Genomic DNA, 15,459 nt, shown 5'->3' with positions numbered 1-15,459 from the left:
GAGGGAGTAATGTTAAGATTCTAGCATATGTCAGTGCTGTCCATCCCCTCCCTCCCCTGTTCTGCCTTCCACCCCCTCCCTCCCCTGTTGAAGGAGAAATCCACCCCCTCCCTCCCCTGTTCTGCCTCCTACCTGCCCCCTCCCTGTCCAGTCACTCCCCTGTTCCTCCCTTCCCATCCGTGTTCTTCCCACCCCAACCCTGCTACTTGCTTACCTTTGCTGTCAGAGATAGCCTGCAGCAGCAGCAGGCTTCTAGCACAGCCATTTGTGACTGCAAATGGCTGGGGGCTGCAAGTGGTGCACTGTGTGTGCCGCCATGCACTCATTTACAACAATGGAACTTGCACCCTTCCTCACTTGCCTCACTTGTTTACAGAAACAACTGGGTGGGCAAGGAGAGGGAGGTGAGGCAAGGCAAGGTAGAGTATCTCCCCTTACCTTCAAGGATATCACCAATTGTTTCCACTGGTCCTGTTTGAAACAAACAGGATGGGTGGAGCATGCTGGGAGTTCTCCCAGCACAGTCCACCCACCCTTTTTGTTTTGACATGACTAGGCAGAGCAAGTGGGAGCGGGTGGCAATGGACTTGAAAGTGAGGGGAAAGCATTGGGAGGCTTCACCTCCTTCTCCTTTTTGCGGGATTGGTCTTGTTGGGCAGGGAGGGAGGAGAAGGAGATGGAGCTGAGTATTAATCCTATCCTGACCAGTCATGAAAGTGAGCAATCGAAAAGGGAACCTTGAGCTGCTGCTTCTTATAGCTCAACAGCTTCGCTCACTCACAGCAGCTATGCTGGAGGAAGAGGTGGGCTGCTGCTGCTCCAGTCTTCTTCCCACTCTCTCTCTCTCTCTGTGAGCAAGAGGATCAGAGATCCAAGTGAAGTGGATGACAGGCCAGGGGAGGCAGCAGGCAGAGGTGGGTTGATGAGGACCCCTCTTCAGTTTGTTGGTCAAAACTGACTCACTACTTAAAGAGGGCTCTTCAGTCAATCTCACGGCTTGGCCAACCCTGCCTGTGGACAGAGTCCTTAAAACTAAAAATGAAAATCCCATCAATGTATTTGAAAATTGTTGGCTTTAAAAATTTGCATTTTAAGTAATAATGAAAGAAGGGAGTAGGTATAAAGATGGAATCAGATTATTTGCTGCTTCCCTGGGTCAACTTACTCTCAGTGCCTTTGGAAGAAGTGACCAAAATGCTAGTATCAGATGAGTAGACGCAAGAGAGAATTGCACTTTGGTGTGCATTTGGTATCTCCAGTAGCAGATTTCCATTGATGTCATAGCAGAAAAAGTGGGAGTCAGAAAAGCAGTAGAATCTTTGCAAAATGACATCAAAGTCCATATTTGTGCACCATTTCTTCGCCAAGTGTGTATATTCTGTACTGTAGTTAAAATATTAAGAAAACATTGCAATGTGAAAACATAACTGTTCAGAGCTGATAAATACAGAACACTTTTAGAACCAGACGAATGCAGGAAAAATACGCTCTCATATGAATTGTTGCTGCTGGGCAGGAAGCATGGGCAATTACCAGAAGTGAAAGAAGGCACTGGTAAATGTACAGAACACAATGTTTACTCTGTACTGAATTAAGGGTGGAATATGCTAGTTTTATTCACGCTCACACAGAATTACCCAAAAGCCAACTCATGACTTTATTCTTTTTGAGCAATTCTAATCATTTCAAGAAAGATGAATGCAAAGCTCTGTACCATAGCATTGTGGCTGTTACATAGGGTTAATATGCTGAAGTAAAATCTATGTTTAGAATATATATGAGAACAACCCTACCTCCTGCCTTGTTATAGCATACACCCATGCCAACAGAGTGCATGCTGCATGCTATGGTGGGTGGGGCAGTTGGACAACCCACAGGAAGTATTTTCTACTTACCTCCTGGTAGGCTGGCCAATCATCTATGGGTCTCCTCCAGTTTGCACCAACTGTTTTGCTGGTGCAAGTCTGAGGAAATCCAGACTTGGAAAATGGGGGGGGGGGGGGTAGGAACTGGTGACAGTTGCTGCTTCTGGATCCATCACTTCCTACTCTTGACATGCCCCTGGTTCCTTCTCCTCTCCCCCCAATTACTCCCTCTGCCCTCTGCCCAAGAACAACCTCCTAAGGCAACCTGCCTGCCCTTGTGCTGTCCAGGGTCCGAGGTAGTGGCTATCCACCACTACAGCTGCCTTGTGGCAGCAGCCTCAAATGGCCTGGTGGTGTGATCTTTGCACCATTGCAGGGCCTGTTACACCAGCAGGACACTAGACCCCCTGTCATAGAAGGTCCATAGAATTGGCCTTTAAGGCTGCAATCTTACACATTTCTGGAGAGCAAGTCCCAATGGGGACTTAGTTCTGAATAGATATAGTAGGATTATGTTTTTTTAGGATCAAACTGTCCAAGTGTGCTTACAACTAGAAATTTCTCTTTTTTGTTAAAATCAACTGATGGGTTGGGCAACGCAAGTCAGGACCTGGATGTGTGGAAAGCAGAAGGTTCACTCTTCTCCCCATGTGGTTTTTAATCTGAAAATTGCCCCCCCAGTGGAGATTTGCCTCTGAAGAGGCAGTCTAAGAAAGGCCCCACTACCACAAATATATTTCTACATCCTTATTATTATTATTATTATTATTATTATACCGCTTTTCAACAAAAGTTCACAAAGCTGTTTACAGAGAAAAATCAAATATAAAATAATTGTAACAAATTTATAGGGGTACATGAAAGTGTTGGGATGATATATGAATATTTATGTAGTGCACAATTCAGACAGTTAACTAATGTACCTGAGGACAAGACTGTAGTTGAACAGGGTATCAGGATTAGAATAATCTGGAACCTCCTTTTCTTTAAATTTCCAAATCTAAAAAAGAAAAGTATATAAACTAACAGCATAATTACATCATCTTCCCTTGCCTCCATTTCCCTCCGCTTCCTCTCTTGTTTCCCTTGTGTCTATGTAGTTTGCAAGACCACTGGAGCAGGGACCTGTCCTCTCTATGTCAACTACCATGTACATTGATGGCGCTATGTCCATCCATCCATCCATCCAACAATCCATCCATCCATCATAATAATTCTTCATGGGATTTTTGGCAAATAAGACAATTTATCTTCACCTCAAAATTCATGGGATCATAAACCTGATAAAATCACTGGAACAACCATACAAAGTTTCTCTGGGACCTCAGGTTACAGACAGACAAACATTATAGACAGATAGAACATGCAAGATAGTTGACAAAAAGAAAAATCAAGTTTGGATCATTGATTGCAATTCCAGGAGAGAGTAAAACTGAAGATAAAAAACATGAAATGATCCCAAGATATCAAGGCCTGTGAGTAGAACTTGGGTATCTCTGGCAGAAGGTCAGGTCAATATTGTGCCAATTATCACTGGAGCCCTTGAAGCAGTGCCTAGAAGTCTGAAGAAACATCCCAATATTCTTGGCCTTGAGCAAATTACACCAGCTCAGTTCCAAAAACAGCATTGCTTGGAACAGCAAGAATCCTTTGATGATATCTTTGTGATTATCAGGAGCTTGACTAGATCCTGAATTGCAGAATATATCTGGCTCAGCATAGACTGTGATGAAATACAGGTGCCCAAATCCACGAATCTGGTTCTCCTGGGCTCTCCATGCCTCCCTGCACCCATTACAGTCACTTCCTGCTAACATTCATTTAGTCTTCATTAGCATTCAGGCTGCTTACCTGTTTGTCTTCCTATAAGCTTGCATGCTTATAGTGTGTGGTAAAGGGAAGAGACATTCTTACTCTGCTCGACTAGGGAGTGCGACAGGAGGGCACAGAGCAGAGATAGTGTTCCCCCTTATCGGGAGTTTCCAGAGGGGGTGGGAATGTATTCCCAGCAGATACTGGAGGAATACTGGATTATTACTGGATTTACTGAATACTTATCATTCAGAAGAAGAAGAAGAAGAAGAAGAAGAAGGAGTTTGCGTTGGCAATGTAGAAGTTTAAGCATGAAAACAGTTTTGGGGGAGCTGGTCTCAGACACACACACACACCACTATTACAGCATGAAAATATAATTTCAGCAACTGACATTCATAAAATAAACACTGCATAACCCATCCCTTACCTTTACTCCTTTGACTCCTCCACAGATGACTTCATCTTTCACTGGGTTGAATGATATAAATGTTAACCATCCTGAACCTGGATTTTCTATTGAACAAACCTCAAGGTAGTTCTTATTGTAAACCTTAAGAAACCAAATACTGATGTCAAAATCATGTTGCAAAGATCTTGTAGGAGAAAAAGAACTGACAGGATAAGTATTTGGGTCGTAGATATAGGGCGCAATCCTAACCAACTTTCCAGCACTGACTTAGCCTCAATGCAGCCCCAAGGTAAGGTAACAAACATGCACTTACCTTGAGGAGACCCCCTTGACTGTCCCCCCACTGCAGGATGCAGTGCATGCCACATTGGCACACCTATGTCAGTGCTGGAAAGTTGGTTAGGATTGCACCCATAATTTTAAGCATGAAAACCCATTACTGGACTGAAACCTTGAAAGGAAGAGAATGCGTCCTGAAATGACAATGTGCTGGACCCCGAGTTGCATGAGCCTACTCCCAATAGCACAGCAAGGCTTTCTGCCCCCCTCCTCATTGTAGCCATCTGCACTGCCCAAGAAGTCCCTCCTGAGGATTGGCCCTGTGTACTGCCTCTATGGCAAAACAAGGTACATGCTATGGGCACCATCGAGGGGACGGTGGAAGAACATGCGCTTCAACTGCTTCCTCATCAGAAGCAGTTGGAGTGCATGCGCCCCCTAGGCAGACGGTCGGGTGAAATTGCCATGCCGGCTAGTAAGTGCACGCTTGCGCTCCCTTTGGGAAGCAGCTGGAGTTCGACCACACTGATGATGTCACGACGCTGCATGGCGTCATGACATCGGGCATTGCCCTGGGCACCTGGGTATGCCACTGGGTTCCACTGTTAAGCATTAGTGGCAGTGATGATTCATATTGTAACACATTCATGAGATTTTCCTTACATCAAAATGCATGCACAGTATATACATCAATGTGTTTTTGGTGCCAGATGAGGAATGTTTTTATTTTGCTAGTCTTTTAACATTTAATGGGAATGCTCTAATACTGCTATATTGTTTGTTCATTTTTTCTTGTGTCTTTTGATTTTTTTTCCTTATGTGAACAGTGCTAGATATATGTATATTAGAGGTGCCAGAAGCCATATTTCTTTTGCAGTGTTTTAGTAAAATTTCGTTTGGCTTATGGAGGTAATAAAACATGATTCTGTACAGTAACATTGATAACTCCTGGTTAAGTACAGTCACGCATAATATCAAGTGTACTAGAGATAAAGGTTGTCGGACAAGAGCAACAGTTGGTATGGCTTAGGTTGCAGTTCTCTGTGTACTTATTTGGGAGTAACAGCCCAATCATCCAGGGCCACAGCACTGATCTCGCATGCACTGCCATAGGAACAGCAATTGTGAAGGGCCGGAAACACTCTGAGATGGCTGAGTGGTAGTAGGTGCCAGGGCAAAAGCCTGCACACTAGTGGGAGATGCAGCAGTCACTGAGAATGGTAAGTACAGCGCTGAGCAATACAGAGGCAGAACAGGGCAGGGAGAGGGTGGTGATGGGGGCGGAGAGTGGGCATTCCAGACCTGGGAGAGGAATGGCGGCAGAGGCTCCTACCAGATCCTATCCCTTCTTCCAAGCCCAATCCACCAACATGATGTTGCTCAACCCTGTGCCAGTGATTGGTGAAGGCCCAAGTAGCCACACAGCAGCTGTTGGGGCTTTCCCCAAGGCAAAGGGACAAATGTGCCCTTATCTTGGAGAGACCTCCAGCAGCCTCATTTCCTGTGCTTCCTGTTTCCACACCACTGCATTGCGGCATGGGCTGTTTGGTTAGGATTGGGCTGTTGGTCTCACTAAACTCAATGAAATCTACATCTGAGTAGACCTACAAAGGATTGTGCTCTAAAAAAGGGGTGTCCAAAGTTTTTGGCAGAAGGGCCACATTGTCTCTCTGACACTGTGTCGGGGGTCGGGGAAAAAAAAAAGAATTAATTTGCATTTAAAATTTGAACAAATTTACATAAGTTTACATAAAGAAATATATTAAAGATGAACTTATATGAATGAAGGTCTTTCAATAGCTCAAGGCCTTGCACAAAGCAAGGCTGGCCTTTCCTTTGCTGCCGCTACTGCATCACAGACATGAAACAACAAGCAGTGGAGGGAGCCCTCATCCCACAGCTCACACAAGAGGTCAAACAGTCGCCCTCATGCTGAGAGCAGTTGCGTCGGGCCAGTGTGTGTGTGTTCCAACAAATCTCCGGAGTGCCAGAGGCTCATTGGAGACTGGGGGCTCCATGAGGGCTGCATTGAGAGGCCTTGAGGGCCGCAAGTGGCCCCAGGGCCGGGGTTTGGGCATCCCTGCTCTAAAAGACTGAACTATGAATCAGGACTTCCCTGGTTCAAATCTTGCCTCAAGTCCCAACTCCCATGGTGTGGGCTTTCCCTGCCAGCATAATGCTTTTTAAAGGCATGAAAACGTTGCTTCTGCTTTTGCAGAAAAAAATGACTTTTTCGCTGTAACGGCCATTCTGAGGCCTGTAGAGGCAACGAGTGGATGTGTGCGGCCTCTGCAGGGCTCAGAAGAGCCTCCGGAGGTGAGGGGAGCACATTCCCCTCACCTCTGGAGGGCATGGGTGGGTTATCCCCAGTATTTGTGGTTTCAGATAACTGTGGGGATTTTGGAACAGAATTTGGAATTTTGGAACAGGTCATAATCAAAAATAAACACTTTTTTTCTCACTTAGGAACTCATTAGCTGCAAATAACAAAAGAGAAAATACACAAATCTTGATCATATTTCAAGATATGGGAGAACTCAATTTTCATGCGGGCTGCCCTTTCAGCAGTAACACCTCAGCACTACTCAGCAGCTGAAAGTCTGAGAGCCATATAAAAAGCTTCTGTGGGCTGCATCCAGCCCCAGGCCTTATGTTTGAAACCCCTGGAATAGACAGTTGATGGCTCTCTGATAAGATCCACCATTTAAAAGTGCCTCTTTGCCCAGGTAGTAGGGACTACTATTTTCCTGAGATAGTTTGCAATTTGTCTCTTCACATAAGAAAAGCACCACATAGCAACACCAAACAGTATGTAATTTTACCTTAATTGCAAAATCTTTTTGCAGAACAAAGTAAACATTGTATTTTTCACAGTAATTGACGATTCTCACCATGTTGAATTGATACTTTTGGAAACCCAGTTCCCTTTTAACTACAAAGGTAAAAGACAAACAAAGTTAGAAAAATAAGCTCTGCAACCTCATCTTCCCTATGACATACCACAGACCCAAATGTTAATAGGTTTGCTCAGAAGTTAGTCACTTGGGGTTGCTTCAAAATTAATCACAGAAATTTAAATAAAATAATTAAAAGAAAAAAGAAGTTATAAAATAGTTAAACTCACACGTCTTATTTAACCATCTTAGGATGGTGTAGAACTATGCAAACTTGTGAGTTTCGCAAACTCTGCATCACAGTCATTTTCAACCTTTTTTGCCTCATGTCACATTGAGAAGGCACAAAAATGGTCAAGGCACACCATGAGATTTTTGACAATTGACAAGACACACCACACTGCTGGTGAGGGGGGCTCATATCTCTCAATGGCCCTACTAATATATTAATAGCCCTCTCCCAAATTCCCGTGGCACACCTGGGACTATTCACGTCACAGTGGTTGAAAATGGCTGCTGAATCAGGCAGAATAGGAAAGAGCCAAAAATTTCAGGCAGATCTGCTTTATTGAAATAGCTTTCAGGGATGCATTTCCACACTTAGGAGATACCACAGAACAGCCAATTAGTTTTTACTAATTTAATGGGAATAAAATATAAAATAACTACTGTGGTTAGATAGAAAATATTACTGGTAAAATTATTGTTTTCTTTCCAATCATTCATATTGTTATATTCAGAACCTTTTCGGGCTGCTTTTCCAAGGCACTCAAAGGGTTACAATTAAAACCAAAATAATCACCCCGGAAAAATGGTAAAAAGAACCAGCAGATCACCTAAGAAATAGGCCAAATGAAAGCTGGCACTGAAATATGGGAGAGTATATACAGCATATAGTGGGAACACTATATGGTACTCTGTTTTGATTAATTCAGCAGAAGGTACGCAATTAAACAAGAGTGATAAGTGAGCTAACTGAATATATATAATTGGTTCACCTCACCAACAGAATTTGAAGGAACCAAATCCAAGCTGAATAATCCTTTTCCATCTGCCAAGACCAATCTTCTCGTCCTGCTGTTATAGGTTGCTAGAGGAAATTGTGAGAGGGTGTTTTAGGCTGTGAGTAAATCCTAGGTTTATGTGAGTGGAAAACATAATCAGATTTTTAAAAAGGGGGAAGGGTTAGAGCAGTGATTTTCAACCTTTTTCATCTTGTGGCACACTGACAAGAAATTGTCAATGTGCACCATCAGTCTTTTGACAATTAACAAGGCACACCATGCTGTTGGTGGGGGCTCAAATCCCCTAATGGCCCTATAATAAATGACCCTCTCCCAAACTCCAGCGGCACACCTGCAGACCATTTGCAGTACACCAGTATGCCACGGCACTGTGGTTGAAAATGGCTGGGTTAGAGGAACAAATTATTTCCTCAGTTTATCATTTCTATTGTTATGACAGAATTTAATTCTTCTTACCTCCTACTATATCTAAGCCATGCTGGGAGAAGCTTTTAACCAAGCAGAGGCCAAAAGTAAGGAAAGTGGTTGTTTTTGCTTTGATTCTGCAACAGTCAATAATGAAATGCATGTCAATAGTCAATAATGAAATACACAAATGAAGAAACCTTTGTGTGGAAGTAGTGGTAGTTACAACAGGGGAGAGGTATTCCTTCCCTCCTTCTTGTGGGCTTCCAGGGCACAAGAATTGAAAGACCTTTGGCCTAATTCAGGAGGGCATTTCTTATGTTTCTATAAATGCAATCCTATGCATATCTACTCAGAAGTAAGTTGCCTTGTGTTGAGTGGGACCTATTCTAGGAAAGTGTGCATAGGACTGCATTAAAATATTTGTATTCTAGTAAAAGTTAAAGCCAGTAACCAGAAAAGGAAAACACAACTGCCTTATGTAACAAAAAGTGAATTTTCCAAACTCAAAACTGACCAGTGAGACTGATTATTCTGAAAGCCAATGGGGTGTTATTAAGACACAGCAGGGAACCAATAAAATGTTAGTATGAGTCAGCTCTGAATTCCATGCATCAGATTGAATACTAGAACTCTTATTCCAGGGGTGTCAAACTCGTTTCATACAGCAGGCTGAATAGTATTCATGATGCCTGGTGGCTGGAAGTGATGTCATAAAGCAGGAAGTGATGTTGTTAAGCAGGTGATGACCAGAAATAAGCACTTTGTTTTCAACAAGGAGCTCACTAGCTGCAGATTGCAAAAGAGAAAATACGCAAATCTTGATATGGGATATGGGAGAATTCAAGTATTATGTGAGCAGCCCTTTCAGTAGTGACACCTCACTCAGCAGCTGAGAGCAGCTGCTGGGGGGTGCTGCAAGAGCCCGAGGGCCATATAGAGAGCTTCCAGGGGCTGCATGTAGTCCACAGGCCTTATGTTTGACACCCATCTTCCGTTGTGTGAATGTCATCAAATTGGCCACTGGTTTTTTGCTGGTTTCTGATTTGCTGGGTGACCTGTACTGTTATAGATTAAAACATATAAATAAGGTTAATGGGGGTTACACCAACTTTAGTGGTCACCACATTTAGGTTGTACTTTTGATATTGAAGTTTATTCTGTATGGACTGATATGTTAGGGGGTCCATCATGGGGGTGGCTCAATATGCTCTTGCACTGGGTGACTAAAACACTAGTGATGCTTCTGCTTGGAAGAACATGAGATGTGAAATAAAACCATTGATATGAGACACATGTGAGATGCAGGAAATTTAACTAACCAAACAAGACAAGCCACGTTATTGCTATGAAACATTACACCCCTCCCTCCCCCCCCCCCAAAGGAAGGAAGGAAGGAAGGAAGGAAGGAAGGAAGGAAGGAAGGGAGTATTAGAAATTGGTTTGAGGCAAGAAATGCAGCATCTACAAACAAATAAATGACAATTAAACAACATGCTTAATATTAAAACTCAAGAAGAAAGAGAGATGGGTGCTTATATCTGTCACAGATCGGGTCATATTCCAGACATAAGTAATACCTGTACTTACACTCGTGGTTTGAGTTCTGCTCTAACGGCATCTACTTCATCTAAAAATGTTAATCTTTACAATAACAGAAAAACGAGAATTAGGCAAGTGCTATTACTACTTAGTTGATTTACAAAAAAGTCTATAAATTATTCAATCATCAATCATAATCAATCATAATTATACCATGTAGAATGTATACAAGAGGGAAATATTGAGAACGTTGATGAGAGTCTTACATTGTGGATGGCATTGTTCCCATGGAAGGGCTGTGACTCAGTGGTAGAACACCATGCTTTACAACATGTATCAGATTCAATCCATGGCATCTCCAGATAGGGCAGACAAAAATTCCTGTTTAAAACCCTGGAGAGCTACTGTCAGACTGTGTTAACAATATTGACTTACATGGCCCAATTCTTTGATTCAATATAAGGCAGCTTCTCATGATTCCATGATGTGACCAGTGTATCAAATAATGGACTGTGATCTTTCACATGGCCCTCCAAAATATATATATATATAGTATACATATACAGTGGTGCCTCACAAGACGAATGCCTCGCGCAACGAAAAACTCGCAAGACGAAAGCATTTTGCGATTTTTTTGGTGACTCGCAAGACGAATTTTTCTATGGCCGTGCTTCGCAAGACGAATTTTTTTTGCAAATTTTTTTTTGGGTTTGTTTGCAGTTTGCAGTGATGCCTCGCAAGACGAAATTTTCGTGGAACGAATTAATTTCGTCTTGCGAGGCACCACTGTATTATATATATCAGTATATATAAAATATGTATAAATATAAAATATAATCTAATATTAGATTATATATTAATATAATATAATAAAATAAAATTTATAATATGTATAATATATAAAATATAATCTATACGTGTATACACACACACACACACACACACACACAACATCCAAAAGAATGACAAGCTAATATTATTATTTTTATGTATTTATAAAATTTCTATCCCTGCCTTTTCAACAAAGCCTCAAGGCAGCTAACAGAGATAAGAGAATAATTAAACTCTTAATCAATAAAAAGAACAACAAGATTACTATTACTAGTAGATTATTGTATATAAAGGATTCTAGTAGTCTCACAGTACGAGGGGCTATTAGAATAAATGAAAGATTTGTGCATGTTTCCTATATCTCAACCACTCCTTTGTTTAATACAAGTTATTCTGGAGCATGACAAGAGTATCAAGACAAGCGTTTATTGTCTCTTTCTCTGTCAAATGTAAATAGTAAAGGTAAGAAGTCTGTCTAACAGTTCTACCCTGTGGCAAAATACCTAAAGAATGAATAGAATTATGTCTGGATAACTATACATTTAATTTGCACAATTTGCACCAAAAAAGTTTCACAATTGTAGGTTTACACCACTAATAATGGATAATGTACTTGTCATGTTTAACCACCAATGCTGGACCAAATAATGATTTTATAGAAACTTCTCCTCCAGCATATACAGGTTGGACCTTGGTATCCATGGGGGATTCATTCCTCGACCTCCCATGGATACCTAAACCTGTAAATAATCAAATCAATGGATTGTGATTCAATAGGGCCGCCAGATGCAACCAGAACCTTGTACCAGTCACGTCCAGAGATGTTCTGAGACCCACAGAGATGTTCAATGGCCACTTCTGGTTTTTGTGATAACTAGAAGTGCCTTTTAAACATCTCCAGGGGCCTTTCTGAAGCCTGTAGAGGTACAAGCCTCAGAAAGGCTCTTGGGTGTGAGCAGAGACCACCACCTCAGGTCTGGTCTTCCACCAAGGGTTTGGAACCTGCGGTGAGTTATATCTGCAGGTCCTGAAACTGTTGATTAGGAGGTTGGACCTGTATAACAAAAGTGATGACTACTTAGAAGGAGAACACCTCAGATGACATCTTAAGTAAATGTTGAGTTTATCATGCAGGCATTTAGCAATCAGAAAAGATAAAATCTAAAACATTCCACATAGTATAGTTGTAAAATCAGCAACAAACTGACTCTAAATTGCATGCTCTAAGTACCATAGGAACAAATTAAACACATGTAAGTGCACCTAAGTTCCATTTCAATCAATTATACTAAATGTGCTGTCACATTCAATTGATTTCACTGACACACTGCTATATTAAACTTAGAGCGCAATCCTATCCTGCACTGGAACAGGCAAGCTAAGAGGCTTGCGCTGTATCCAGCACAGGATAGGGGCCAGAATCGGCTCAGCCAGAGACAAGGGGAAACTTTTCCCCTTACCCCTGCGTAAGGTGCCCTGGCTCCAATGGGTCTCCTTGGACTTGCGCCACCTCCGGAGGCGGCACAAGTCCAAGGAGAGTGAAGCTGCTTCAATCTGCTCTGAATTCCCCCGGAACGAGGGTTGGGATCCGGCATAACTGCTGGATCCCAGCCCCACCTCCCACTCCCCACCCACCTGCTCCTGGGGTTGCACACTGCCCTCCCTCCCCCCCAGGAACGCCTCCCTCCTGCCTCCTCCCCACCCACCCCAGAGCCTTGCATTGGCCCAGCTTCTGCCTCTGTAGACTAGTGCACCTCTGCGTGCCGGCCTTGCCTACTCTCAAGGAGGTGCAAAGGGACTTGCGCCGGCCCATGTGCAGCTCAGGATTGCGCTGTTAGCTGTTTCTACCTTTCTATGGGTTGTGTTCACAATGTCCAGTTTCAAAGAAATCCTCAGGAACAGATTACATGAACTATAACATTTTAATTTGTTAGTAGCCTAACCCACAAATAAATAATATATCAACCATATGCATGTATGCGTATGCACATGTCCCTTGTATTAGACAATGTAATAGATGAACAATTTTCTCTCTAATTAGCATGGCTCACATAATCTCTGCATTCATGTAACTCCAGTGATCTCAACTCCAGCACTGGTCTGTCCATCACTACTGGCAGACATTCAATATAAGAAACACATGTTTTTTACAACATGGAGATTGACCTCTGTGTGAAATTGAAAATGACTGGAAGGTCAGAATTACTTGCACCAAATCAGAAAGTATCTAGTCCTAACATAATAGTCCATGCCATCCATTTGTAAATAGTACTACGAAAAGTCAGGATTAAGGAACCCCAAACTTACTTTAAAGCAAACACAGTAAACAATTTAGAAAAAGAAATCCAGTTGTTACATGAAAGAGCCATTGCACAATTACATGGCAAACAAGTCTTAAAGTGTTATGGACTCTTCTCCTGCAGAGGCAATGGCAAATAATACCAGTGTCATAATTCCTGGGGTATGTGAAAAGTGGTGTTCTCTTCATAAGAGACCATTCAAGACTTCATTTGATGTTACTAGGTTCCATCTTTTTAGCTCACATTCATTTGCAATGTATTAGTTAATTTCAGCCCAGATGTATCTGCTCCACCAGATTTAATTATACTAAGGGCACAATCCTATCCAATTTTCCAGTGCCAGTGCAGCCGTGCCAATGGGGCGTGCACTGCACCCTGTGGTGGGGAGGCAGTCACAGTAACCTCCACAAGGTATAGTTACATTTGTTCCCTTGCCTCGGGGCTGCATTGCGGCTGCACCAGGGCTGGAAAGTTGGATAGGATTGGGCCCTAAGTCAATCTTCACATGTTTACCTTTAGGATTGTTAGGGCTGAGCACTTAAATCAGGGGTTCCCAAAGTGTGCATTGGGATGCCTCAGGGTGTTGTGGCACACTCACAGGGGTGCCGTGGGATGTCCCTGGTGGCCCCTTCTGTCTGTTCCCCTGGGCCGGCGCAAGGGACTTGCGCTGGCCCAAGTGAAGGGCTGGATTGCACCCTTAATAAGGTAACTGGGAATGTGCTATGGCATTTCTTTTCTTGCTGAATATTCACAACCAGCATTCAAGCATTTAGGATAGGTACACATGTTTCAACTGTGGCTTCATACTAGACTTGAATTCGGACTCTTTTCTTTTAAGAAATTAGGCACTGTCAAGGAAGGAAGCAAAGATGCATTCTTCTGAAATGTACTCAATGTGTTATGCCATACTAATTAAATGTTAAATACAGATTAACACCAAAGAACAGAAAGCAAATGTTAACATGTGTTGTTATTGATTGGCAACCTTCAGTCTCCAAAGACTATGGTATAAGATTACAGCACCTGGTATTCCCAAGCGGTCTCCCACCCAAGTAGTAACCAGGCCTAAACCTGCTTAGCTTCTAAGATCAGACATCTGCAGGGTAACAGTTGCTGTTATTAATAATTACAATAACATCAGATTCACCTTTTCTTCTTTATATTTTCCTTTTTTTGCTTTTTCATAGCACTGTAAACTGTTTGGCTTAGTTCCATCACCAAAAGTTGTTGGCTACTAAGTGTGGAATAAACGAGGTAGATTTCTTTTTGGTGCAGGAGAATCTTCTGATTTATTAAACGATAAAGCATTGATCTGAAATTAGAAACTAAAAAACATTAATTTACATAATAAAGTTTAAAGCCCATTTTTTTTTCAAACCTTAAAAATTTCTCCGTTCTGGAGTCAAGCTTCAAAATGAAGTTGTAAACTAAGTATTTCTTATCCCCTATTTAATCGAGGGTGAACTTTGGTGCAGAGCAATGGACATGACAGTGATGATGATGACGACAAGCAGCCCAATCCTAAACTGTGCTTGTGCAGCCAGGCTGCATGGCTTGCACTGCAAACTTTGTAGCTTAGGAGGCACCTGGAGGTCACCTTTGGGTAAGGGATATTTTTCCCCTTACCCCCAGGTAAAGCATAAGCCAACCCTATGGAGCTTCTCAGATCTGCACCAGCTATTTAGCTGGTACAAATTCAGGAGGGCTGGAGCCAGGGATTAGGATGTAATTTGCACTGCCAATCCCACCTCCCTCCTGGGCCCTATCCATCCTGTTTCAAACCTCCCCCAAAATGCTTCCCCCCACCTCCAAAACTCACACCTACCACCCTTTCCTACCTCCTGCACCATCCAGCACAAATTTACCTGTGCCGGCTGGCACAGGGATTGGATCAAGCACCAGCAGGTCGGTACATGTCTTTCCATTGGCACTTTCAAGTAGGTGCAAATGTGCTGTGTGGCACATTTGCAACACTTGGAGCCCAGCTCAGGGCGGCCTGTGCAGGCCCAACTTCTCCTTACAATTGAACTGTAATTTATGTACCACTTTTTAACAAAAAAAGCTCACAAAGCAGTTTACAAAGAAAATCAAATA

The sequence above is a fragment of the Tiliqua scincoides genome, chromosome 2, assembly GCF_035046505.1.
Source record: "Tiliqua scincoides isolate rTilSci1 chromosome 2, rTilSci1.hap2, whole genome shotgun sequence".
NCBI classification, from domain to species: domain Eukaryota; kingdom Metazoa; phylum Chordata; class Lepidosauria; order Squamata; family Scincidae; genus Tiliqua; species Tiliqua scincoides.
Note: the sequence above shows the minus strand (reverse complement) of the source record.